At 42.0% G+C, this 27,212-nt stretch overlaps 1 protein-coding gene and 1 pseudogene across 6 annotated transcripts in view; both read left to right on the forward strand.

Moving 5' to 3' along the window:
• Nucleotides 1–27,212, forward strand: part of LOC114891839 (F-box/LRR-repeat protein 21) — a 59,419-nt gene that overhangs the window by 14,632 nt on the left and 17,575 nt on the right. The window contains exon 4 of one of the 6 annotated variants that reach the window (XM_029216257.1): nt 20,492–20,574. The exons of the other annotated variants lie outside the window; for them this stretch is intronic. The gene's annotated coding sequence lies outside the window, so the exon portion shown is untranslated. The remainder of the gene's footprint in view (nt 1–20,491; nt 20,575–27,212) is intronic. 6 annotated transcript variants of the gene reach the window in all.
• On the forward strand, nt 187–9,411 carry LOC114891841 (annotated as a pseudogene).

Here is a 27,212-nt window from a genome sequence, read left to right on the forward strand (position 1 = left end):
CAAATGAGGTCTGTACTAATCTGTCATCCCCATTTTTTTACCTTTTAAAACGCTGTCTGCCCCTTAGCTTCTTGGTTCTTTGGAGAAGTCATTCTGATCCCTATGAGCCAGGAAGCAGTCTCACTGTAGCCCTATGAAGGAAGTAGTATAATTATCCTCATTATTTTATTTTATAGCTGTGGAAACTGAGGCACAGAGAGGCAAACAATTTGCCCAAAGCCACACAGCCAGAAAGCAACAAAATTTGTATTCAAACCCAGAAGTCTGATTCCCAGGTTCAGTCCTTAATATTCTGGCTTTCCTGCTTCTCTATGTTTTTTGTATGCCTCTTCCATCAGGATATATACCTCTTGTGGGTCTACTTCACCCCTGTATCCTTAGCACTTGGGAAGGTGTGGGGGGAACAGTGGGCCATCACTAAATCCTTGTTGGGTCAAATCATTAATATGAAAAGTTTTTGAAATAGTAAGAAATGTGCACATAAACAGATTTTATAAGACTTCAGACCTAGTTTCTAGGGTACATATTTGGAGGTGTGTGTGCTTAAGAAAATGTATCTTCTACATAATAGGGACTGAAAAGGCAATTTGCTTGGCACTTTGTGCCGTAGTGGCCAACGGGGACAAACCCGTAAGATTTCTCACCACTACTCTTACTACTGTAAGAGCGTGTGACATTATTGCTTTTCTCGTTGCATGTTGTTCCTTACGAGCGACGACGGATCATTGGTGTTTGGTGGCTCTATGTGGCCACACTATCTTGGTGGCAAACAAGGTAAAAAGAAATTGGCTTTCTGCTTAATTCCCCAAATCCTCCCGCATCTCTAACTTCCAGGCCTGTCCTCTGCAGGCACTAAGAAGAAGGTTCAAAGGCTTCCCAGCCTATGGCAAACACTTTTATTACTGAGTCCAGTATCTATGCCCTTTCCTTGATGGTAGAACCCTGATTAGTTCAGGGTGGCAATGTGTCCAGCCAAACATTCACTTTTTCAACCTCTCTTGCTGCTATAGGTGACCATGTGACATGTTCTGATCAATGCAATGTCTGTATAATTCTTTTGCTTTCTTGGTAGTAGGAGATAAAAGTAGCTGAAACCTGCCCTTACCCCTTGTTCCAGTTTGGGCATGGATGTGATGGCAGGAGCTTCAGCAGCAATCTTATAACCATGAAGGAATGGAAAAGAGAATTGCAGCAATAGCAGCACTAACACTTTACATAAATAGAAATTAATCATAAAAAACAGTAACAATAAAACCATGAAAGCAACACCAGAAAGTAGTAAGAATAGAAGAGTGATACTAAATTCTAGCTAGATGTCACCACCTACTGAAGACGCTGAGCCTTGAAACTCAGTAAAAATGGAAAGCTGTTATAGAAATGGAAAATACCATGTGCTGGAGAGATGTTAAAAGATATGCGAGGGTCATATTGAACCTTTTTCCCTGACATCATTGGAAGATTTAAGAGACTTGAAAGGACAGTCATCTCACTGTGGGAATCAACATTATTTAATGCCGTGTGTATGAACCATGGAAATCATTCCACACAGCATCGGGCGTGCCTCTCACACTGAGGAAGACCCCTCTTACTGCACAGATGGGGGCTGTACCCAGAAAGACGAATGGATTTGTCCAAAGCCGTATCTCTAGTTAATGGTGGGGGATAGTATAGTGTTGTGATTAAGACCAGGAAGCCTGAGAACAGACTGCCTGGGTTCAGACCTTGCTTCTATCGTTTGTTAGACACATGGCCTTGGGTGGATGTCTTGACCTCTCCAAGCTTCCATCTCCTGACCATAAAACACCGATGAGTGTGGAAAATGGGGATAGGGTTGTCATATAAGGCCTATCTCAGAGAATTCTTGTAAAGATTAAAAGAAATGTTTATGCAGCATGTCATGCAGATTACATAGCCTCAGTTTGAAATTTGACAGGGCAATGTAGTCTAGCTTAGGACTCAACAAACTGTAACCTACTTGGCCGGATTCAGTGTAAACCCTGAAAGCTAAGAATGGTTTTTAATCCTTTTGAAGTGTTATTAAAAAATAATTAACAGATAAAAACAAAGAACAATGTGTTCCAGAGACCATATATAGCCTGTGATGTCTAAAATATTGACTATCTGACCCTTTACCAAAAAGGGTAGTTCACATACCACATTCCTCATTTTCAGAAGATACAATCTGTTATCTCCCACTCCTGGGAAGGGCACAGCTAGGAACTGGTGGCTCACGTGTCTCTTCTCCCACCGTCCTTCTCTTATTCAGGTCAGGCCTCCATACAGAGGGGAAGGGAGTGGGGGCCCTGGAGTCTTTGGCTGCCTGATTCTCTGCAGTGCTGGAGGCCCATCATTTCCTGCAGCTGTCTGTGGAATGAGCTCGATGGTCCCACGAGCAAAACATCTTCTCTTGGTGTAGCCATGACCCACCATCAGTGGTATCTAAAGTTGGCCCTGGTTTACTGGGAACAGTTTTGCATATTGAAGTCAGAAGAAAAGTGGGTGAACTAACATCCTTTTCTTCCTGGGCCAAATCCTGGCCTGACCAGCTAGCCTTGAGTCACCCACCCTCCTACCTACCTGCTAAGAGCTGGTGCTGGGGATAGGTGATCAGTGGACATTGGTGCTACTTGGGCAGGTTATCTAGCCTTTCCAAGCATCAGTGTACCATCAACACTCACTCACACAGGATTCTGGGGCAGGTCACCTAGGCCTACCTCACGGAGGGATAGGAGTGTTCCATTTGGAATACTTCTTCAGGAATGAGCCACGTTTCCATTTGGAAATTTGGTCTGGTCTGATCCAGTCTCTACTCTCCCCTCACCTACCACCCTCCAGTCATGTTGGTTTCTTTCTATATCCAGCCTCCAGGCCGTTGCTCTTGCTGAGCTCTGCCTGGAATATTCTTCCTCAGCTCTTCCATGTATGGCCCGTTCTCATCCTTCAGGTTTCAACTCAAAAGCCACCTCCTCCACGAAGCCCTCCATGACCATAGTAGTCTTTGCAATCTGCATGATTCTGTCTTACGGTCTATTCCTCCTTGTGGGCTGTAAGTTCCATGAGAGCCAATACGATGACTGACTCTTGTTCATTTGTATTCCCAGGGTGCAGTCTATATTAAGTATTTAGGAATTACTGGTTAAATGAATGAATGATGAATACATTTAATCTTGTAAAAGCTTATTAAATTTATATTATTTACGAAATGACCAATACATATTCTCCGTGGACCAGTAACAAAAAAAGAGCAAATATAACATTTTAAAAACCTGAGCCAGGAAGGTGATTCAGCAATGAACAAAATAAACCTTCCTGTTCTGTAGTCCCTTGAGAAATTTGAAGTACTTTTTCATCTCTTCTTCTTTTCAATTCTCATTGAACTACATGAGGAAGGCATGTCAGGTGTGGGAACTCCAGCTCTGTAAAGGATGAAACAGATAGAGAGAAAGAGAGGTGACTGTTCTTAACAATTCTTTCCCATCTCCCCACCCACTCATTTATAAAAAAGAAAAGAATTAAAAGTACTTAAATGGTAGCTCTGCAATTCAAAACACCATTAAACAGCAGATGTTTATCTACGCAAAGTCTACAACTTTTGAAGTTTAGCTTCTAGGATTTCTTTCAGTATCAAAATGTATGTACGTATGCAAATGATCTCTTACAAAGGAAATACACCAAGCTCAGAAATTAATTACTCACCTATTTTATCAAGAAGATTGGAGAGTAAGATGCTTACCAAGATTTAGCATAGATAACATATTTTACAATAAATGACAAAAGGCTATACTCAACCAGTTATTTTGTTCTAAAGATAAAATTTGACATTTTTGTTTTGTGATAAAAACTCATGTGTCATGGATTATTTCTCTGGGAATAAAACAAAATGGTTATTTGTTCTAGGAAGCCACAGCACAAAATGATACACCCCAAAAAAGGCACTCAATTTCTAAGTAAAACCCATTCTCCTTTTTTCAGTAAACAACCAAGCGATAACTAGTTATGAGAATCCTCAAGCACTAATTTCTTAATCAAATAGTTATTTCTAAGTTAGTATTTCTCAATCAAGTGTGATGGGGCAAACCCCACTGGATGTGCTGTCATCCCTTTAGGGGCTTCTCCCCCAAGGAGGTGATTTCTAGCTGGGTGCCCAGCACCCTCCCCTTGCATCTATCCCTCCTAAGGAAATTCTGGGTCCCAAGGACACAGAGCCTACTGCTCCCAGACTGGCCCCTATGCAGTTTCCAGAGCTCCGAGACCAGCATCCTCTCTTCCCTCCCCCCCTCTTCTCCTCTGCACTGTTGGTGAATAACAATCCAGACTACCTTTGTCAATGGAATTTTCACACCCTCCTATCGACACAGCCCATCATTACCTGAAACCTGCCCCTACATTAGTTAAAGACTGTGGGACCCCCTTTGCTGTGGCTAGTTTACTAGTGTCCATCTAATTAAGAAAGGATAAGAACTCCTGTTCTGGATCCCATTGGGGAAGGCACTAGAATTTGTTGAACCCTGACTACATACAAGGTGACATGTTAAGCACTTTATGTATATTATCTGACTCAGGCCTCTTGACAATCTTTACTAGCCCCATTTTTTTTTTAATTTTATTTATTTATTTATTTATTTTTGGCTGTGTTGGGTCTTCGTTTCTGTTCGAGGGCTTTCTCTAGTTGCGGCGAGCGGGGGCCACTCTTCATCGCGGCGCGCGGGCCTCTCACTATCGCGGCCTCTCTTGTTGAGGAGCACAGGCTCCAGACGCGCAGGCTCAGTAGTTGTGGCTCACGGGCCTAGTTGCTCCGTGGCATGTGGGATCTTCCCAGACAATGGCTCGAACCTGTGTCCCCTGCATTGGCAGGCAGATTCTCAACCACTGCACCACCAGGGAAGCCCCTACTAGTCCCATTTTATAGATGTGGAAATTGAAGCTCAGAGAGGCTGAGAGTCACCTTAGTCACACAGCTGGCAGTGTGAACTGGATTTATCTGCTTAGCTGGACTCTCCGATTCGTCCCAATGACACGTCTACTTATATTGGTGCTCTTGTACCATGACCTTTCGTTTCTGTGGCTCTTCTGTATATCTAAATATATGGCTGGGAATATCTGCCTGCTTCTTATTACTTGTCATTTTCAACAGTGCCTTAGATGGCTTCAAACATTTATAGTTCTAGATTGGTTTTAGAATCCTTTTGATAAGTTTCCTCTCCCCAAAAAATGATACTAGGATTTTAATTGGGATTGTGTTCAATATAAACTGAAGTTAGGAAAAAATGATGTCTTTGAAATATTGAATCTCTCCATCCAGGATGATGATATGTCTCTATATATTCAAGCCTTTTTTATTTCCCTCAATTCAATTTTATATTTCTTTTTTCATACAGGTTTTGCAGAGTTTTGTGAAGTTTATTCCTAGGTCTACCTATTTATTCAACAGTATTTATTGAGAACTTATTATATCCTGAGCATTGTTCTAGGCCTCTGGGGATAAAGCAGTGAGCAAAACAAAGTATCTGGTCTTGGGAAGCCTACATTCTAGAAAGCAGAGAAAGACAATAAACAAACAAATATCTTGGTAATATGTCAGGTGGTCATAAGTGCCATGAAAATCAAAAGCAGGTAAGGAAACAGTGAGTGGTAGAAGGTGGGAGTTATGTTCTTTAAGGTGGTCAGTGATTTTGATCAGTATTAAATCTCTGATACGGTGATTTGAGTGGAGGTCCACAGAAAGTGGGTGAGTGCGTCAGGCAGATATCTTGGAAAATATTTCAGGCAGTGAGAATAGAAAGCTCAAGGGCCCTGAGGATAGAGTGTGTCTGCCATGCAGGAGGAACAGCACAGAGGCTAGTGTTTCTATAGCAGAGTGATTGAAGAAAAGAATGGAAACATTGGGGTCAGAGAGGGGGCCAGAAAGCAAATCAAATAGAGCATGATAGGCAGTGAGGAGGACTTAAGATTTTACTCGAAATAAGGTGGGAGCCATCGGAGAGCTTTGAGCAGAGGAATAACATGATCTGACCTGTAGTTTAGGTCATGAAGCATAGCTGCTGCATGGAGAATAGCTGGGACACAGGAGTGGAAGACTTGATCGCCTTTTACAGTTAGATCTGGTAGGCTGGTGGGCTGGCTAAATGATGAGAGAGAAAGAGAAGAGTCATTAACTGACATAAGGAAGACTGCAGAAGAAACAGGTACTGGAGTGGAGGAGTTGCGATGGGGTGAATTTTGTTCTGGACGTGTTTAGTTTGAGATGCCTATTAAGCATCCAGGGGCCATGTTGAGTAGGTAGTTGGGTAAAAAGGGTAAAGAAAGAGGTGAAGTGTTTTCTATTTTAATAGGTATTGAGTGCAGGGTTACATTTTCTAACTGGTTATTGCTAATATTATAGGTATAGAAGTTAGCTTTTGCTATGTAGCAAAAGACCACAACACCTTAGTGGCATGCCACAATAATCGTTAATTTCACATATATTTATGGGCTTCAGGTGGGCTTGACTGCACAGCTCTGCTGATCTTGTTTGGGTTCACTTATATATCTGCAGGTTTGCAGGAGTTGGTTAATCTAGGCTGGGCCTGGCTTCCACATACCTGAGACTGTTGGGATAATCCCATGTAAAAGTTCTTCTCATGGTAGTGGAAGACATGTAGGAGTAAAGCCCAGTGCTTAGTTTCATCTCAGGCCTCTGCTTGCATCACTTCTGCCTACATGCCAGTACCAAAGCAAGTCATATGGCTGATCAATGAGCAAAGCAGGGCACCTTGCCCATGGTGAGAGGAGATGTAGCAGTTATATGGCAAAGGGCATGGATATGGGGAGGAGGGAGGAACTAGGCCAAATGATGCAATCCAACACAAGAGAAAAATGATTAATGTTTGTATCTTTATCTTATACCCACCAACTACTGAACCCTCTTATTAGTTTTAATGATTTTCAATGGATTCTCTTGGTTTTTTTCCTTAAGTAGATGTTCTCATCTGAAAATAATAATCCTCTAGTCCAGGGATCAGCAAATTTTTCTTAAATGTCCAGCTAGTGGATATTTCAGACTTTGTAGGCCATATGGTCTCTGTCCCAACTCCTCAACTCTGTTGCTGTAGCAGGGAAGTAGCTAGAGGCATTACATACATTAATGGCTCTGGCTTTGTCCCAATAAAACTTTATTTAAAAATAAACAAGCAGTCAGCCCGTTTTCTGACCCCTGCTGCTATAATCAATTTCTTTAGAATACTATGTCCTGTTTCCTTTTGTTGTTATTATTTCACAGCTAGGATTAAGGAAATGCCATTTTTGTCATAGCAAGACTCGTGGCCATTTTCTTCACTTTACTGGGAATACTTTCAGTGTTTTCCATTTAAATATCATGTTTGCTATTGATTTCATCATAAAGAATGGTTTTGTATTTCTAGTTTACTAAGTTATTAGAAATGTCTCTCAATTTTACAGAGTGTCTTTTTAAGTTCCTGTCAGGACCGTGAGTTTTATCTTTTCACTTATTCACGTGATAAATTATTTTAATAGATTACCAAATGTTGAATCATCCTTACATTCCTTGAATAAAATCTATTTGGTCATACTACATTACCTTTTTAACACATTGCTGGATTCAATTTGCTATTCCTTTATTTTGAATTTTTTATTTGTAATGCACACTGGGAGGTCTTCCTAGGCTCAATCAAACATTCAGCTAAATGTGGACTCAGCTAAACATTCAGACTCACAAGACTATCCTAGGTCACACTCAGTACCTGCCTCCTCCGAAGGGTAGAGGATGGACATAATTTGCAGGAAGGCAGCATTGGTTGCTTCTCTCCATGGGAGCGGTCATCCAGCAGCCATTCCTTTAGCCCTCCACCTGAGATGGCTCAGGTGTGAAGTAGCAAGACTCCCACTGCAAGGGGATAGGATGGTGGTGGCTTAAAGGCCTTGTGCCCCATAGGAGTCAATATCCCTTGGAAAAGTTCCAATGGGGGGGGGCTTCCAAGTCCCCTGCATTCAGGGGAGCCCAAGGCTGTGATGTCCCCATGAGGAATTTATAGTTCATTGGTAGTCCTCCCAGTCTAGACACACTCTGCCAATCAGGCCCAGTTTATATTTTACCTTCATCTGGTTTTCAGAGAAACAGAACTAAAAAATTAACAGAAAGGCCAAATTCTCTTTTGGAAGGGGAAACTGTTGTGTTAATACATTACGTGCATCATCTACATCCATAAGTTCATTCTTAATTTTCTCTTTTCTGTGCTTTTTCAGGTTTTGGTCAGGATTATGCTATCCTCATAAAGTGCATTAGGAAGCTTTCCATTTTTCTCTATACTTTGTAAGAGTTTAATCAGCCTGAGAACTTTCAGTGTTCCGTCACGCCTCCATGGAAAGCAGGGGATTTTTCTTGTTCATTTCCACAAACCCAGTGACAACAGTGCCTGGGACACAGCAATTAGATTATTTGCCGTCCTTTCTGTTCTACCTAGACAGGGGTGCGTGGCATTGTTCTGGGTTCCTGTCGTAACTTAAAGGGAAACTTTCACAATGTCTGGAGCCCTTGAGGTCCTGCAAATGAAGGAGGGTATGTCCTCAAATTCCTAGCAGCAGGAACCCACTTAGGTGGCACCAACCTTGACTTCCAAATGGAACGGTACGTTTACACAAGAATAAGTAATGGTATCTACATCATAAATCTGAAGAGAACCGGGAGAAGCTTCTGCCGGCAGCTCGTGCCGTTGTTGCCTTTGAAAATCCTGCTGGTGTCATATCCTCCAGGACTACTGGCCAGTGGGCTGTGCTGAAGTTTGTTGCAGTCAGTGCGGCCACTCCTATTGCTGGACACTTCACTCCTGGAAACGTCACTAACCAGATCCAGGCAGCCTTCTGGGACCTGCAACTTCCGGTGGTTACTGATCCCAGGGCCTGCCCCGCATCTCTCTGGGTAAGGCACGCTCTCCTCTGCGCCATGTGGACGTTGCCGTCTCACACATGCGCAAGGGTGCTCACTCAGTGCATCCGATGTGCTGGATGCCAGCCGGGGAAGTTCTGCGCCTGCGCGGCGCCATCTCCCGTGAGCACCCGCGGAAAGTCACACCTGCTCTACGTCTACGGAGACCCTGAAGAGATGGCAGAGGGAGAGCCGGCTACAGCTGAAAAGGTTGAGAGCACGGAGGAACTTCTGGGTGAACGGACTGCTCCAGCTCCCGAATTTACGGCCCCTCAACCGGAGGTGGCAGGCTGGGCTGCAGGCACAGGGACCCTCTGCCCTCTTCGGCGACTCCCCGCTGAAGACGAGTCAGCCCGCCTCCCAGGACGGCACTGCAGCCAGTGGGTAGGGACATCCGCCAAGTCACCTTAAGCAGTTCTTCCGCAGACTGTGAAACAGAAAATGCAAATCAGGTTGACGGAAAACAACCGTTTCTTTAAAAAAAAAAAAAAGGCATTGCTGAACGAATTAAGTTCTTATAAGAACTTGTCCATAAAACCTGGTTCTGATGACTTTCGGAGGTTAACTCTGGCATTTTCTGTTTTTATCTTTTTAGTGCTCTATTAGGTTTTTCACTTCTTGATTTTTTTTTTTTTGTGCATTTTCCTAGAAGATGATCCCAGATTTTTGCTAACAAAGTAATGATATTGTCATTTTGCCCACATTTTCCCTTTGGTGAAACTTGTAGGAAAGTTTGTATAGTTGATTATTTTCAGAGAATCAAGTTATGCTTTTATTTATCAATACTGTGTATGATTTTTCTTATTCTAATTTAGCATTTTTGCTAAATTATAAATGATTATTGCCTTTATTAATTCTTTCTTACCTGATTTAGATTATTTTATTGTTCCTCTGCTAGCTCCTTAAGTCACGTGTTTGCTTCATTTTTTAAACAGATAGTAGCTCCAGTTATTGAGTACACTATCCCATGTCTTATCTCACTGAATCCTCATAACACCCCATAAGGCCTCATAAGAAGTCTTTAGTATAGTGGTTATGAGTGCAGACTCGAGCCACAGCTGCTGCCATTTGTAATTTGTGCATGTGACTTCTCTGTGCTCCTACTTCTTCACCTGTAAAATGGGATAATCATATCTACAAGATAGGCCTGTTAGGGGAGATAAATAAATTCATACACATAAAGCCCCTAGAACCGTGTCTGGCACATAATTGGCACCATGGAAGTAGTTGATATTATTATTTAAAGGTGAGGAATTGAAGCTTTATAAAGTTAAGTAACTTGCCCGGGATCACATAGTTATTACTAGATAAGAAGCCAGTCTTTTGAACACAGCAGCCTTGTGTAGATTTTGGGGTATGGTTTGCTTGTTCTCATTAGTTTCTTAATAGTCTATAATTTCAGTTTTGATTTCTTCATGAAGTTTCTGTTGGTTTCTTCCTCTGAATGAAACCTTTTTGTTTCTTCCTATCCACGTGATCTTCATCCTTGGAACTCAGAAATTTCACCAGAATTTGTGTAGTTGTGGCTATTCTTTTTGCTCCTGACCAGCAAATAGCCCATTTGATCTTAAGATCATAATCTTTCTTCCAGTTAAAATCTTTTCTATTAGTTTTTTGATCACCAATCTTCATTTTTGTCCTCCTATAATTCCTATTGTACATATTTTGAAATGTCTTAAACTTAGTTTTCTTGCCTTTGTTTTTCCCTTAAATTTCTTACCATTGTTTTTACTCCTGATTTCTAGGGGAACTTTTGGATTGGGTCCTTTAATTCCCAATTCAATTATTTGCAGAATCCAATCTGTTGTTTAAACGCCTCTATTGAGGGTTTTTTCCCCATCAATGAATATTTTAACTTAAAATTTTCAATGTGCATTCCAAATAGTATGTAATAAGCTCATGAAGCCCATCATGCACCATTTTTATAAAAATGATTAATTAAGAATTCCACCAAAGCTTTCATTTCCATTAAAGTTCTTTGACCCTGGATACAGCCATCCAACTTCTCTTTCTCCAAAATCTGACACCCACTGTCAGACCCTAAACCAACTTATTTGGTTCAGGCTCACTCTCCCCCATACCTTACTTCAGCATCTTTCCATCTTCTTTTTTGATCTTTAGTAAAGTTTTAATTTTAGAACAGTTTAAGCTTTACAACACAGTTGTGAATATAGTACAGAAAGTTCTCATATAGCCCACATCTAGTTTCCCCAGCTATTAACATCTTACATTTGTTACTTATGTACATGGTACATTTGTTACAATTGATGAACCGATATTGATACATTATTATTAACTGAAGTCCTTACCTTATTCAGATTTTCTTAGTTTTTCCTTTATGTCCTTGTGCTGTTCCAGGATCCCATCCAGGACACCACATTACGTTTAGTCGTTGTGTCTCTTTAGGCTCTCCTTGGCTGTGACAATTTCTCAGACTTTCCTTGTTTTTGATGACCTTGACAGTTTTGAGGAATACTGGTCAAGCATTTTGTAGAGAATGTCCCTCAGTTGAGATTTGCCTGATGGTTTTCTCACGATTAAACTGAGGTTGTGTGTTTTGGGAGGAAGACCACAGAAGTCAAGTGTTGTTTTTGTCACATCATATTAAAGGTACATACATCAACATGACTTATCCCTACTTATGTTGACCTTGATCATCTGGCTGAGGTAGCATTTGTCAGGTTTCTTACTGTTGGTTATTCTTTTCTCCTTTTTCCATACTGTACTCTGTAGAAGGAAGTCACCATACATAGCCCACACATAAGGAGCAGGGAGCTGTGTTCCATTTTCTTGAGGGCTGAGTATCTACATAAATTATTTGGGATTCTTTTGCATGGTAGATTTGTCTCCTCATTTATTTATATCAGTATGGACTCATGAATGTTTATTTTACACTTTGGGTTACAATCCAGTACTGCCTTATTTATTTGGTTGCTCAAATTGCTCCAGCTTTAGCCACTTGGAGATGTTTGAATTGTCTTCTGCGTCCCTTTTGACCCTATCATTGTGGGTTTTTTCGTGTTTTGAGCACTGTATTACTTTCTGGCACTGTAAGATATTCCAGGCTCCTCTTGTCTATTTGCTTCCCTAGTCCTAGAATCAGCCATTTCTCCAAAGAGTGCAGATTCCTTTTATTGCGGAATGGTATTAGAAAGCAAGATGGAAGCTAGCTTTGTTCATTGCTGCTGGGATTTTGTTTTTGTTCTTTTCAGTTGTGCAATTGTATTTTTTATCTTCAAGAATTGTTACGTATTATTTGTTTTCCTAACAGCCTGCTCTTGCTTTATTGATACAATGTAAGAATAAGAATTGTTAAAAATATATGCACAGGAAGTGGGGGAGGGAGAAGCTCTTTTATTAAGCACTTTTCATTCAGTATTATTTACTCTGAATGTTCCATTTAAACCGCTAAGTATTTTTATATATTTGGTAATTTTTTGGTAACCGCTGAGGCATATGGACAGTTGTTCAGAAGGATAATCAGGACGGGCAGCTGAGATGGGTTCCAACAGAGACTATGTAAGCCAGTGTAATTTCTTTCAGTCCTTAACAAACATAGAAGACAAATTTAGATGTATAATTTTTCTTTAGCAGCTTACAGATTGAATAGTTTGTTCAGGACAGGGATGGTGCTGTAAGCAGTGCTAAGCTGCTTGGGTGGAATTTCATGTTAGCTCAAGAGCAAGGTCTCCTTCTTGTCTTGGAAGTTGGACGTCAGCTAGCACAGAGCCTCCCTCTAGGTGACATCTTGGCCATCACAGAGTCTTCCTCCACCCAGAGGACAAACCCTGTCCTCAGCAGCCTCAAGGATGCAGATTTTAAGCAAGGTTACTGGATTCCACTCCCCTTGGTCTCTAGCACCTGCTCTAGGTACTTTAGGTAAAAGACTCAAAACAGAAAAGTATTGAACTTTGTCTCTGCTCACTCCTTTTTTTTAAAAAAAAATCTTTATTGGAGTATAACTGCTGTACAATGTTGTGTTAGTTTCTGCTTTATAACAAAGTGAATCAGTTATACATATACATATGTTCCCATATCTCTTCCCTCTTGCGTCTCCCTCCCACCCTCCCTAACCCACCCCTCTAGGTGGTCACAAAGCACCGAGCTGATCACCCTGTGCTGTGTGGCTGCTTCCTACCAGCTATCAGTTTTACATTTGGTAGTGTGTATATGTCACACTCTCTCACTTCATCCTAGCTTACCCTTCCCCCTCCCAGTGTCCTCAAGTCCATTCTCTACGTCTGTCTTTATTCCTGTCCTGCCCCTAGATTCGTCAGAACCTTTTTTTTAGATTCCATATATATGTGTTAGCATACGGTATTTGTTTTTCTCTTTCTGACTTACTTCACTCTGTATGACAGACTCTAGGTCCATCCACCTCACTACAAATAACTCAGTTTTGTTTCTTTTCTTTTTATGGCTGAGTAATATTCCCTTGTGTATATGTGCCACATCTGCTTTATCCATTCATCTGTCGATTGACACTTAGGTTGCTTCCATGTCCTGGCTATTGTAAATAGAGCTGCAATGAACATTGCGGTACATGACTTTTTTGAATTATGGTTTTCTCAGGGTATATGCCCAGTAGGGTGATTGCTGGGTCGTATGGTAGTTCTGTGTTTAGTTTTTTAAGGAACCTCCGTACTGTTCTCCATAGTGGCTGTATCAATTTACATCCCCACCAAAAGTCTGCTCGCTCCATTTATAGTAACCTGCTCTATCTCTAGCTCCCTGAGAGGGTACAATGGCAATCCTTTCAGTTACCCCAGGTGAACGTCCTCTCATGGTGGGATGTCTGACCAGCCCTCCCTTACTCCACTCCTACCTGGGCCATTCCAACTGAAACCTTATAAAATAACAAGGTTGGCATGTTAGTTATTTACTGCTGCGTAACAAATTACTCCAAAGCTTAGCAGCTTAAAACAACACACATTTATTTTCTCGCAGCTTCCATCTGTCAGGAATCTGGGCATGGCTTAGCTGGGTCCCCTACTTCAAGGTCTCTCACAAGGTTGCAATCAAATGTCAACAAAGGCTGTGTGGTCTCATCCAAAGGCTCAGTTGGGGGAAGGATCTACTTTCAAACCCACATGGTTTGGGTAGGGATCAGTTCCTCTCTTTGGACTGAGGACTTTGATTCCTCTCTTGATGGAGGCTGCTGTCAGTTCCTTGTCACGTGGGTCTCTCCGGTATAGCAGCTGGCTTCACCAAAGTGACCAATAGAGAGCATCTGCTAAAAAAACAAAAGATCTTTTATAAAACAAAAGATCTTTTATAACCTAATCACAGAAATGACACCCTATCACTAGGTCCAGCTCTCACTCAAGGGGAAAGGATTATACAAGAACACAAATACCAGGAGATGGGGAACATTGGGGTCATCTTAGAAGTTGGCCTACCACATGTAAGGATGGAGCCTACTCCAGTCTCCAGCTGGGATACATAATTTTTTATCTGGTATGGTTGGGTTGTTTCTGTGGGACTCTGGGAAAGAATGCACATTAAAAAAGTGGGCTTAAAACATTTATCTAACTAAGTCCTGGATATGATGAACTTTATTTTTTATATGCTGAGTTTGAAATTATAGAAAGAGCTTCAGGTGAAATTTTTCATTCTGTTGTTCACTTAACAATAATTCTTTTACCATTTTCTGTAAGCCAGCTTTTAATTTAGATATTCTGTGTACATTATCTCACTTTAAACCTCACACCAATTGTTTGTGGAAGGCATTACTAGTTGGAATTTTGGGGTGAGAAAGTTGAGGTATAGAGAATTGAGGTAACTTTCCAATGTCTGGGCATGCCAATACCCTAAGCAGCTCCCTCCCAGCCCCAGGATTGGCTGACTCATCCAGCGGCAGTCTCCATCTCAAAGGGGACAGGGCTCTGTGTATCAGCACTTGAGGATTGTGGTAGAATCCACTTCCTATGCACCCCCTCAGATCTGTTAACTCTATGTGATTGGCCCCATATGCAAACGATTGGCCTCTGTCTCAGTTTCCACCTCTGTATCCTGCTCCCTTGGATGGGATGCATCAGAATGACTGTCTCCTTGGTTCCTGACTCAGTCTCCTCATAATTATGGCAAGCCCTGCTCCTCCTCCACGGCTAGTGACAGGTCCTAGAAACCCAGCCCAGCTTAGAGGGCAGGTTTCTCACTACCCACCCCACAACCCACTGGATTACTTAGACCTCCAGTGTCACTAAGCTAGTGAGAGGCAGAGCCAGGATTCAACCCATGCTCTTTGTATTATCTCATTCTGTCTCTCAGGTTGACCATTAAAGTAAACAGTTCAAACTCAATCACTGTTTGTATTGTTCTTTCCATAGTCTAGATAGTATTAACTTGATTAAATAGGTAAAATGGAATAGAGGAACTTAATAAAGATACTGTGGCCACAGTCACAATTACAAGTGAAGGTCAGGGTAGGGGTAGCAGGCACCATGAACTCAGAGCAATGGTGGGGAGAAGCATGAGGCCACAGGCACCATGCACATCCCAGGGGTTTATTTCACGGCTCCTTTTGGTGGAAAAAAAGGCACCATCTCTGGCTACATTTCTACTGTTTCCAGAATGCCTGGGACACCAAGCATGGGAGCCACCAGAGGCCTCACCCACAAAACCATGTGCTTTAGTGTCTGCCTAAAAGAATGAAAGACTAATGCGTTTTCCAAGTTGATTTCAGAAAAAAAGATAAGCAAGGCAAAGAAAGTCACCTTGCTCTTCATGACGCTGCGTAAGAGGCAGACTGGAGATCCTGTGCAGTACCTCTAAAAGTTCTCAGTAAGGGCAGGGGATCTCCAATAGCCAGTGCTCACTTCAGTCATCCTGATGGGGTTTCAGTTTGGCTCAAAGAGCGCAGACATTGCTGAATAGAGTATCATCTTAGTTAACAATGGTTACACGATTTTATGAAGTTTTGCTACTAATGGTCCTTTTAGATAAGATATTTGTTTTATTCATTCCAACTTGTCCGTATTATCCTTCTAAGGAAGCATTGGGGGTCTGAGGTAGGGTCAGGGTCAGTATCAGAGTGTGGGTAGGGTCTTTTTATAGGCTTGTCCCACTGGGAATGTTTGATTCAGTTGCACACTCCCTTTTTCCGGAAGCTTGCTCCTCTTGTGGCCCCAGTGACAGCACACGCTCGTAACTTTCTTCTGCCTCACGCACTACCTCTCAGTGTCCTTTGCTGGCTCCTGGCTCCGTCCAGCCTCTCTGTACTAGATTGCCCCAGCACTTGGTTCTGGGCTCTCAGCGCTTTTCTACATGACTTAGATGCTCTCCTTCATTCCTGGCTTTACCCCATCCACATGCTGGTTTCTCTCAGTTGTATCTCCAGCACTGGCAGTTTCAGTGAGCTCTACGCTTGTGTTACAAGTGTAATATATTTAAATATGTCTAGATTGCATTTCCCTCTGAATAATCATATCACCATTTCCCATAATCCCTTGGCCATAGCAATGTGACTGGAAAGAATTTTTGTATCCTTCAATTATATTAGAATTCTGTATATAGGGAGAAGATTCTCCCTGCCCCCACCCCATCTCTGCTGTCTGGGCTGTGATGCTTGCTTCCCAGGGCAGGAGAAGAATGGACCAGGATGAATGAAAGTTGGAAGCCCACCTCTTCTGGTACCAAGGGCTTGTTGGGAAAAGAAGGTGGAGCAGAAGAGGCAGACAATGAGAGTTTTTGTTCAGGCTACTTTGGAGGCTAAGAGAGGAGATTGTCTCCCATCTGGGCCTGATGGGTGCCAGCTTGGGTGATGGGAGGCAGATGGTGGACAAACATATCAGAGTACAATCAGTGGTATGCCATGGTCAGGCAGAGACAGGGCTGGGTGGTCACTCTCTAAAGGTATCCTCAGTTCCCATGTGATGAGGATGGGACTCAGAAATGCCCACATGTTCCGAAAGTGTCCGTGGACCGTGGCTGGGTAGAGAGCTAGTAAACGTTCATAGGGCCACAGTGTGGTTCGGGTCAGGGGCTGGGTGGAGAATATGGCAGGCACCCAGAGGGCTGTACAGGGCCAGCTGACAAGAGGCTGAATCACCCAGGGAGTCCCAGAGCCTGAACCGAGCTCTCACCAGCCACAGGCTGCCAGTTTCAGCAGTGAACACCAGCAGGGCAAGCAGTGACCAGGGCCATGCAAACAAGGTGCACTGCTGCAGAAGCCAGAGGTGGTAGAGGACACCAAAGGGAACAAAGACTCCTGCCAGGCACTGCTGGGAGTGCACCATGGGTGCCCACCGTCTTGGGGGAGAGAGGGGTGATGGGATGGAAATCCGAGAGATTGAACCTGTTTAAATTCTTCCCTCAGTTGAAGAATAGCAGACGGGGCTGACTAGTTCTCTTCCTCCACCTGCCCCCATCCCTCAGTGGGTCAGGAATCTCGAGGAAGATGTAAGAGGCTATGATCTCTTCACACTTCTGAGTTCTACTTAATAGAATCAAAAATTTCCTCAACTCATATGTCTGACTGTTTGACACCTAACATGCATCTTGGCTAACTTTGCCGAAATTGAATTCTTGACCCCTCTCCTAAAAATAACCTAGCCCACTCCCCGATTTCCCTCCCTCAGTCAGTGACAGCACCGTACCCCATGGGTTTAAGGATCAGCATTGATTTCTCCTTTCCCCTCGCCTCTCACGTCTAATCCATCAGTAAGTCCTGCCAGCTCTTCATCCAGGCATATCCTAAACCCACTTCTTTTTTTTCTCCACCATAACTGTTATCCCTACAAAGATTCTTTCAATACCTTCCCCCCCTGTTCTCACTCCTGAGGCTGCTTCCTGCCCATATGGTGCATTATGTGTGGTAGAAAAATATATGCCTTTCTCCAGGTGAACGTAGGCCCCTGCTGGACACAGGGCTTGGTGAGTCGTGCAAAAGCTGGATTTCAAGCCCACTCACCTACTCTGCGTGCCTTCCTCGCGTAGGATCCAACCTACATAAACAGAACCAGCACCCTCCTCACTCCTAAGCTTCTCCCTATGGTCTGTTACCCACCAGCTGCCAGAGGGATCTTTTAAAAACACGAATCAGATATCACTGCCCTGGAAGACCCTCACTGTCTTCCCCAAACCCTTAGCACAGAGTTTCAGCTCCCCCCACCACCTGCTACCCCGTGACCCACGGTGTCCTGCATGCTGGGACCCCTGCTTCCTCCTTCAGCCTCATCACGCTCACTGGTGGCCGCTCTCTCTCTTTCCCTCCTGCACGATGCCGGTCCACTCTTTGTGCTCCTGCTGTCCCCTCATGCTGGGAAATGCAGGCTGGCTCCTTGTCATTCAGGTTCAAGCTCAAATGTCACCTCCTCAGGAAGGATTTCTCTAAATGGCCCTATTCAAACTGCCCTCCTCCCACACCCTTTATCATATTACCTGTTTTGTTTTCTTGAAAGCATTTACCAACCTCTAAAATCATCTTTTTAATGAAAACATTTCCTCTCTCTCTCTCAAGAATAAAAGTTCCAAAAGCAGGGACCATTTCTGTCTGGTCTGTTTTCAGAGTCTTGAACAATGAATAGCACATATTTGTTGAATGAACACTTGAATTAAAGAATGAATGGGAAGATGCATGTGGTGCTATTGTAGGTGTTTCATAAAAAGACTGCACTGCTGGCTGGCAAAGTCAAGTCTTTAGTGTTTCTTTGAGAGACAGTGACGTGGCCCTCGACATACACAGAGGGAAGAATAGCACAAGAAACCAGTGAGCAGTTTGCTGGACAGTGAACCATACACTCATGTTATAACTTTTTCGATAATAAATGACATGGCAAGTTGATATCAGTGCCATTGGCGAATCTTAACAAAAGTCATGCTTATGTAAAGTTCTATCAGTATTTCAAAAGTTCAGAAATAATTATTGTGATGTACTCTACTTGTAATATAAAACCGTTGATAGAAACTATTGATGTCTAGATTACCATATGAGTTAAGGCAAAGATTTCTTACCTAAAGAAAAACTTATTTTAACAAATAATTCACGTAGTATATTCTATTTTGCTAATTTCATGAGGGTGAGAGTGAGATCTCCCCACCCCTTCCTTTTTATAATGTCTAAATTATATAATATGGTAAAAGATGTCCTTCAGTTCTGTGTTTATGATATTAAGGAATCTTTTGGGTTGTTGTTTTTCATTACTCAATTTAAAACTAGAAAAGAGCAAGTTTGAAAGTGTCTGGGTACTTTTACAAAGCCATGCAAAACATATTCTCCTGATGACCATCTTATTTTCTGACTCTGAAACTTATTTTTTCACCTTTTGTCTTCATCCTGGTTGTGGTTTAAAAAGTCTGATCACAAAGAATGATAATAACACATACTAAACCATAATTCAAATAGAATAATCTTAACATCTACTCATCATCAAGTGCTCAAGTTTTCTAAAACGTTATTCATTGTGTTACTAAATCCAGGAACCGCCCATTTTCACACAGTTTATTCCACAGCCCTTGTAAATGAATACTACTACTTGTGACTGAGCCCTGTCGTAACCAGTTCATGGAACTACTGCAATTAGGGCATTTATCAAGAGTCACCATCTTCTGTTACCTTATTTGTTCCTAACGTTCAATCCTCCAAAGATGGGCTTGTCGTCTGAGGCTCTGGCTTGAGGTTTCTCTTCTCACAGTTTCTTCTGTTCAATTTAGGAGAAGCAGTAGTGGCATAGCAGACTAGGTTTAATGGCATTTATTGAGATTACTGTAAGATACTAGTTACTAACATACGCTCTGTTGAACAGTAGAAAAAACAATTGATTTTTACTTGAAACCCACTCTACTTTTCTTCTTCTTTCCTCTTTCTCCCCCTTATTGCCTGCTTTCTTCCCTCCCTCCCTCCCTCCCTCCCTATCTTCCTTCCTTCCTTCCTTCCTTCCTGTGTATACTGAGTTTCAACTATGCATTAAACCCAGTGTGAAGTAACTACACATGAACACATTTATAAAAGACCTTATTCTGTGCCTGGAACACAGTAGATGTTCCATTGGCAAAAGAATAGAATCAAGTACATGGTTTCTACCTTTGATCCTGGCATGATCGGATCTTTTATTTGGAGTTACCTAGGCACAAATCAATTAGTTTAAATTGTCTTATTATATCACAGAATCTTTGGCAAATGATCCTTCATCTTTTGCTTAAATAAATGAATTTTGCCATGATGCAGTATGGTATGGAAAAAGACCTGTACTTCATTTAGAAAGTGTTGAATAATTCACAAGATAGAGTATATAAAGCACTGTGCAGTAGAAAATGTGTTGGAATGGAAATCAATAGATCTGATTTCAAGTCCAAATTTCATCCCCAGTGTGCTGTATAACCTTGAGTCTATCACTCCCTCTGTGTGAACCCCACTTTCCCCATTTGAAATATTAGAGGATGTATTACTCAGGATTCTTTTAATCAAAAGTGACAGAAATCTAGCTAAAGCTAATTCAGGCAAAAAAGAGAAATTTTCAAGTCAAACATCTTCAGGCATGGCTGAATCCGGGAATCAGACAGCATTGTTGGAACACTGTCCTTCTCTCTGCTCTGCTTATCTCTGTGTTGGCCTTACCTCTCCTCCTGCAGATGGACTTCCACTATGGATGGGCTCAAAGGAAAGAGCCACTGTAACCTCACGTTTGCACCATCCCAACTTACTAACTCTAGAGGTAAGGACTCCTATTTCCCAAGATCTGTATACCAATCTGAGGAAATCTGAGAATGGTTTGCTTTGGTCGCATGGCTATCCTTTGGCCTTATTTCTGTTGCTAAGGGGAGTAGGTACTATCCTTGTTTGCGTACAGATCACATGTCTACCACTGAAATTGGTTTTGGGGAGGGATCTTCTTGGTTGCCACCTGGTGTCCGTTTTCTGGCCACAGAAAAGAGCTGGAAAGACTTGGGATGGCACAAGCATGCTCTCAGCCTTCCCAGGCAATCTGTTTCTCCAAGCCTCTGATAGATGAGGAGACACTGAACCAGAGAGACATTTCTCCTTTAAAGTAAAACTGTGGCCCATTTGCTTTGCTCATTTCTCTGCCCTGTCCTAGTGGATGGTAGTAAGTTTGTCTGCTTACTAGGAGGGTTTCTATTTCCCAAAGAGATGAGGTACTTGCCAAAAGTGAAATGGCTAGACTGCAAATAAGTCTGGGCTAAAACTCATACCTACCTTCTCCCGTCCAGTGTCCTCTCCACACCACCGTGCTTTTTCTTTGCTCAAGCAGGTAATACTGATTTACCACTTGGTGCCTGAGGTCATGGGCTACCCTAGTTTGGAGACAGTTGACAAGTTAATTCCTCCTGGACCCAGCTTGAAAATCTTCTTATTAGTTTATATGATTTGCATTCCTAGAATACAGGCATTTTTGGAGCATCCTGGTTGACAAGCTCAATCAAATATCACTGCTTTTGGTGGTTGAGAGTCCACCTGCCGATGCAGGGGAACGGGTTCGTGCCCCGGTCCGGGAAGATCCCACATGCCGCGGAGCGGCTGGGCCCGTGAGCCATGGCCGCTGAGCCTGCGTGTCCGAAGCCTGTGCTCTGCAACGGGAGAGGCCAAGACAGTGAGAGGCCCACGTACCGCAAAAAAAAAAAAAAAAAAAAAATCACTGCTTTTGATTAAGAAGATGTATAGAATGAATGATTATGTTGAATTACAGGACCTTTTGCAAGAAATGCAGTCAGTCATTTCCAGGCACACACAAAAGCAAGACATGGAATGTGCACTGAGGGGCTCAGAGGACAGCAGTTAACGTTTAGGAACTTCAATTTCCTCACCTATAAAATGGGAGAGTTACACTAAATGACTTCTAAGGTCCTCCAGAAGTCTGTGAATATATGATTCAAGGCCTGTTGGAGTCTCTTTCAGACTTTAGACCCATGGGGAAGAGTTTATTTTAGTAAGTAGAGCAGCTGTGTGCTGGAGAGGCTTGGGGCGCAGGGGTTGTGAGTGTTTGGCCTACTTGACGCCATCTCCAGGGCATTGGCAGTCAAAGTCCTGCCCCCAAACACAGAGGCCTGGCTTGTTGATTCCTGAAACGTCACCGCTGGTACTTCATTCATTTTATTTCCGGCTTTGATCTCTCCAAAAGGACATATAACAACTTTGGAAGAGGCAGCTTATTTAAGCCATAATCAGAGGCTTTCCTGTGTGCTAGTTTTGAAAGTAAGAAGAGTGAGGGTTCCGGGCACGAGAAGAGGGGATTTAAGGTGATGAGGGGCATGCCATTAGGAGACCAGGGCACCAAAGCCACACTCTAAACATTTGACAGCTTTGTAGGGGCTCAGTCTCATAAAGGCCACTTGTCTTTAGATTGTAAGTGTGGTCAACACAGAGCATATGTGTCACTCACACTTTGACCTCAGGAAAACACTTACGGTTAAGAAAAACGTGCCGAGAGTGAACCCCTCTTCCTTCGCCAAGCCTTCTCTGAGCAATCTGCTCAACTGTGATGTGGTAAGAAGACAGGAAGAACCAAGTGAAGTTAACTGAGGTCGCTGGCTGGCCCAAGGTCGCCAAGGCACTCTGTTGATAGTCAACACTTCATTTCACTTTTTTCTCGTGCTGATAAGCGAGGCAACAATAGACTTTCTAAGGCTTAAATGACATATTATAAATGTCAGCCTGCTGCTTGGGCTCCTCTTTCATTTTCTGTTCTATTACAAAGGTGTCAAAAGCCAGTGAGATCTTGAATCCATTAAGCCTTCTACTGCTACCTGATGTTTAAAGTGATGTATAAGTACATGTAATTATGGTACTCTTTTTTTAAAACACATTTTAAGATGTTCAAATGAAAGGTATTATTTAATACTTAATTTCCAAAACATATAAAATGTGTAATGATTATATGCTGTCCTTAGCCTAAAATGAGAAGTTCTGTCTGTAATTCTGTCTTAGTAGTTCTGCTGTTTTTTCTTGGAGTAGGGGTGGGGGAGTGGTAGTGACAGGTTATACCAACCTATCTATATATAGGCTTGCTCTGTCTATCCATCCATCTATCCATCTTCTGTCTACTGGAACAATTTTGTGAGATGACAAGACATTCATTTACTCATGTCCTTTACAATTATGCTTTGAGTACTTCCTATGTGCCAGGCGCTATTCTAAGTAGTGAGGATACAGCAGTGAATGAAACAGGCAAAAATCCCTGCCTGCCTAGAGCTTACATTTTAGTGGGGGCAATCGATAAGCAGAACATATAGTATATTACACAGTGGTTAGTACTAAGGAGAAAATAAAGTGGGTGACATTTGAGTAAAGCCTTGAAGGAGAAGAGGGAGTAAGCCCTGTGGATATCTATGGAAAGAGCATTCTAGATAGAGGGCAAAGTGAATAGCAAAGGCCCTGAGGCAAGAGTATACTGGGAGGGTTTGAGGAACAGAGAGTAGAGTGAGGGACAGACGAGGGAGGAGGTAGTAGATGAAGTCAAAGGGATGGGGTGGCAGACAGCGGACTGCAGGGAGGCTTCTTAGGTCCTTATAAGGACTGCCTTTTACTCTGAGTGGAAGGACGCCATTAGAGGGTTTCAAGCAGAGGAGTGACATGGCTGACTTGACATTCTCATAGGAGTCCTCTGGGTACCGCATTAAGAATACATCATAGCAGCAAGAGCAGAGGCAGGGGGGCCGTTAGGGACCACCAAACACTCAGGAGAGATGGTGGTGGCTTGGATCAGGATTTTGGCAGTCAGGGTGAGGAGAGGTATTCAGATTCTGGACATGTTTTGAAGTTAGAGCTGAGATTTGCTGACATTTTACGGAAAGAAAGGAGAGAATTCTAAAGTTTTGGGCCTGAACGGAAAACATGGTGTTGCTATTTACTGAGATAGGAAAACAGCAAGAGAAGCAGGTTTTGAAGAAGAGGATCTAGAAGTCACTCTGGGCACAAATTTGAGATGACTGTCGGAAATCCAAGTCCAAGAGAGAACTGGATATAAAAGTCTGGGGTTCAAGAGAGAGGGGAGGACCAGAGATCTAGACATGGGAGTCAATAACATGTAGGTTGAGCTTGAAGTCAGGAGAAGGGGTGACGTCACCGAGAGAATCAGCATAAATGGAGAAAAAAGTGCTCCCAGAACTGAGCCAGGGCAGAGGTCGAGGAGCTGGGAGAGGGGGCAGCCAAGGAGAGGAGTGGCCATGTTAACGCAAGTTCACGTGCCCCACACACAGTGAGGCCAGACAAACTGAAACGTTGGAGTTTGGAGCAGAGAAAGGCTTATCGTAAGGCCGTGCAAGGAGAGGAGGTGGCTCACGCCCTGAAAAGCCTCGAGCTCCCCGAAGGGTCAGTAAAGCATTTTTAAAGGCCAGGAGATGGGGGGTGGGGGTCACAGGGTAAGTGGTCAGCTTGTGCACAGTTCTCTCATTGGCTGATGGTGAGGCAGCAAGGTGCTGTCACAGGGGTTAACATTATCAGTGCTTAGGTTCCAGAAGGCCTGGGGCTATGTGCTCGTGGTCTCCAAGTAGTTCTTCCATTTGGTGGTGGTGGTGTGGGGTTTCACATCCACAAAACAACTCAGGAAATTTGCATCAAATACTGTTATCTAGGCACTTCAGAGAGGAGCTAAAGCAGAGGATATGGGGGAAGCCCTGTCCGGGGAAGGCCCCATAGGGTCCTGCTCGGTTACAGCCAGAGGAACCAAGGGAAAACCAGAGACTGCATCCATAGTCTTTGCCATGGAATAGGACATAATTAAATAGTGTACTAAAAACATCATTATACGTTATTGTCCTATATTTAGAAAAGTGTCTGTGATTTGGGTTGGGAGTAGGACAAACCAAAGCTAAAAGAACAGGCAAATGTGATGTCTTCTGGTCAGAGAAAGGTGATGCCTTTCCATCATTTTTCCTGCTTTACAAGAGGCTGCATACCAAAGTATAAAATTTGAAGCATTTGTTTTAAAAACTATTTGGGGATTTTTTTTTTCTGCGTAATTCAGGAGTAAAGTCATTATAATTCTCAACATATTTCTATGGAATATTAGCCAAAAATTTTTAAATTAAATTTAGGCTATTTGAAAATAGGTTTTATACAATGTCCAGAATATAGGGCAATCTGAGTTTGTGAAAAGGAACTTTTACTCAAATCCTTTACCTTTTATGGATAATGTTCTAACTCTGTGTTGAGAACATTTAGGAAAAGTGCGAGGGATGCCATGAATATTGCATAAGAAATGCTGTGATTTATTAATTAATGTTTTTAGCATAATTTTCTAGGTAGTTAATTCAAGGAAATGCAACTGAATTATACTCAGAAGTCAGTGAAGTAGTTGCACATCATCACTGTCATTTGTCAAAGGTAACATATATATGGCATTCTACAAGCTTGAAATTTGTTATTTTTTCTGGATTCAAAATGAAAACTGTTCCAAAGGGAAATACATCAATATAATAAGAGTTTGACTCGGTTCTCCTCTGAAGTACCCATACAATTTTTCTGCTAGAAAGAACGAATCACTTTCAGGATATGACTCAACAGCAACTTGCTCTGAACGAAACACACTTCATTCAATAGTGGATGCTGTCATGATTTCCTTTCAAAGATTTGAGAAGTTCCCTAAAGGCAAGAAGGTGTGATCGATGTTGATAAAGGAATATGAGTAACAGAGTTTTCTCTGAAGAGAAAACGTCTTTTATTAAACATAAGGGCAAAAATGCTCAACAAGGATTTGAGGATCTAAAATATACTCTTTCACTATGATTTGACCCACACTGAATACATATTCTGTGACTCACCATCAAGGGAAGAAAATAGCTCCAGTTCTCACACATGAGATCTGCTCCCCGCTTCTGGAGGAAAATCGTTCCCCCTAAGCCCAAAGCTTTGTGCCTTCTCAAAAGCCTGGACTCCTCCTCAGAGACCATCTTATGAGCGCACACCACTCCACGTGCTGGGTATGCATGTGGTCCGGAAAGTGGTTTCACTTAGATTTTTATTTGACATGTTTTGCACACCTCACCCCATTTTTATAAGGCTCAAATAAGAAGACTCATTTGAAAGATTTAAAGATGTAACTCTCTCTCTAAGTGTTGAGCTTTATAAGTTTACTCAACAGGGGGAGTCCACACAGGGAAATGTAAAAACCAGACATGCTGTGTTCTGTTTGAATGTCTACTGATGCAGTAGTTTAATTAATACCACCATCTAGGAGCCTTGGTGGTAGGTGTGTGATCAGCAGTGACATGAGCAGTAGTGAACATTATTGTCGTGAGCATCTGGCTGTGTTGCACAGATGACTGTGTGGTTCAGTTTGTTCTTGCTCTGTTCTCTGTCTTGCACTGGTTACCATTGGTGTTGACTGGCAAACTCTGTTGATGTCTATGAGCCTGTTTTTTCAGTGTCTCCTTATTACCTTGGTAACAAAGAGCTGCCCTATTTCTGTTTGGGTACTTGATTGGTGTGTTCGCTGCCAGTCTACTGCTATGCTGTAGCGTTTAAAATATTACTTCCCCTAAATATTATAGTATTTTTTTCTATTTCCTCTGACAATTGTTCTACTTTTATGATCTAATGTAATTGACTGGCAATATAGTATATCCCTTACGATAATGAGTAATAATCATTTTTTTAAAACAACCCTACTTTGGAGCATTTTCTTTCTAAAACCAGTAAGTCAAATTAAACTATTGTGTAGTTAATTTCCAATCTTAAGAGGTGTTGTTTTTCAAAGATTTTAAATTAACATAGGAAAATGTCATAAACAAGAAAATTTAATACACTGAAAGTGTTTACTGCTCTATGTAAGGAAAATATTTCAGCGTTAAATTTTTTCCTCTTGTTAAAAAAGCTAAGACATTTTCATTCTTGCTAATGACTACTTCTTGAAATGCTCTAGAAATGGCTGATCACCAGGACAGCTATAAAACATGACCTACTACTAACATACTTTTATCAAATGATTTGAAATGGCTGACCCTGTTTCTCTCTATAATCCTGGATTAGTGCTGACAATCAAATTAATAATATACATTTTGCCTTTCATAAATAAAGTGACTGCAGAAAATTATCTCTAAATTAACGAAGTATTTGTATGAAATGTTTAGTTAAACATAACAATAAATTAGTTTCTTTTTAAAACAAAGTATATTTGCAGAATCATTTACTTGAGTTACAGCTTTTAAAACCAGATAATCTGCAAAGTTGAACATAATTCAAAGTTATACTTTATCTTAAAGACTTTGCATATAAAAGCTTGACTAGAAAAGCATTAGTGAAAAGCAACCAGGTTCAAAATCATTTTTCTTCTCTGTTTTAAGAAATGATAAGTTCAGATCCATGAGATGGTACAAAACAAGGCTACCTTACACCAGG

The sequence above is a fragment of the Monodon monoceros genome, unplaced genomic scaffold (genome assembly GCF_005190385.1).
Source record: "Monodon monoceros isolate NGI ecotype Baffin Bay Population unplaced genomic scaffold, NGI_Narwhal_1 Super_Scaffold_12, whole genome shotgun sequence".
Classification (NCBI taxonomy): Eukaryota; Metazoa; Chordata; class Mammalia; order Artiodactyla; family Monodontidae; genus Monodon; species Monodon monoceros.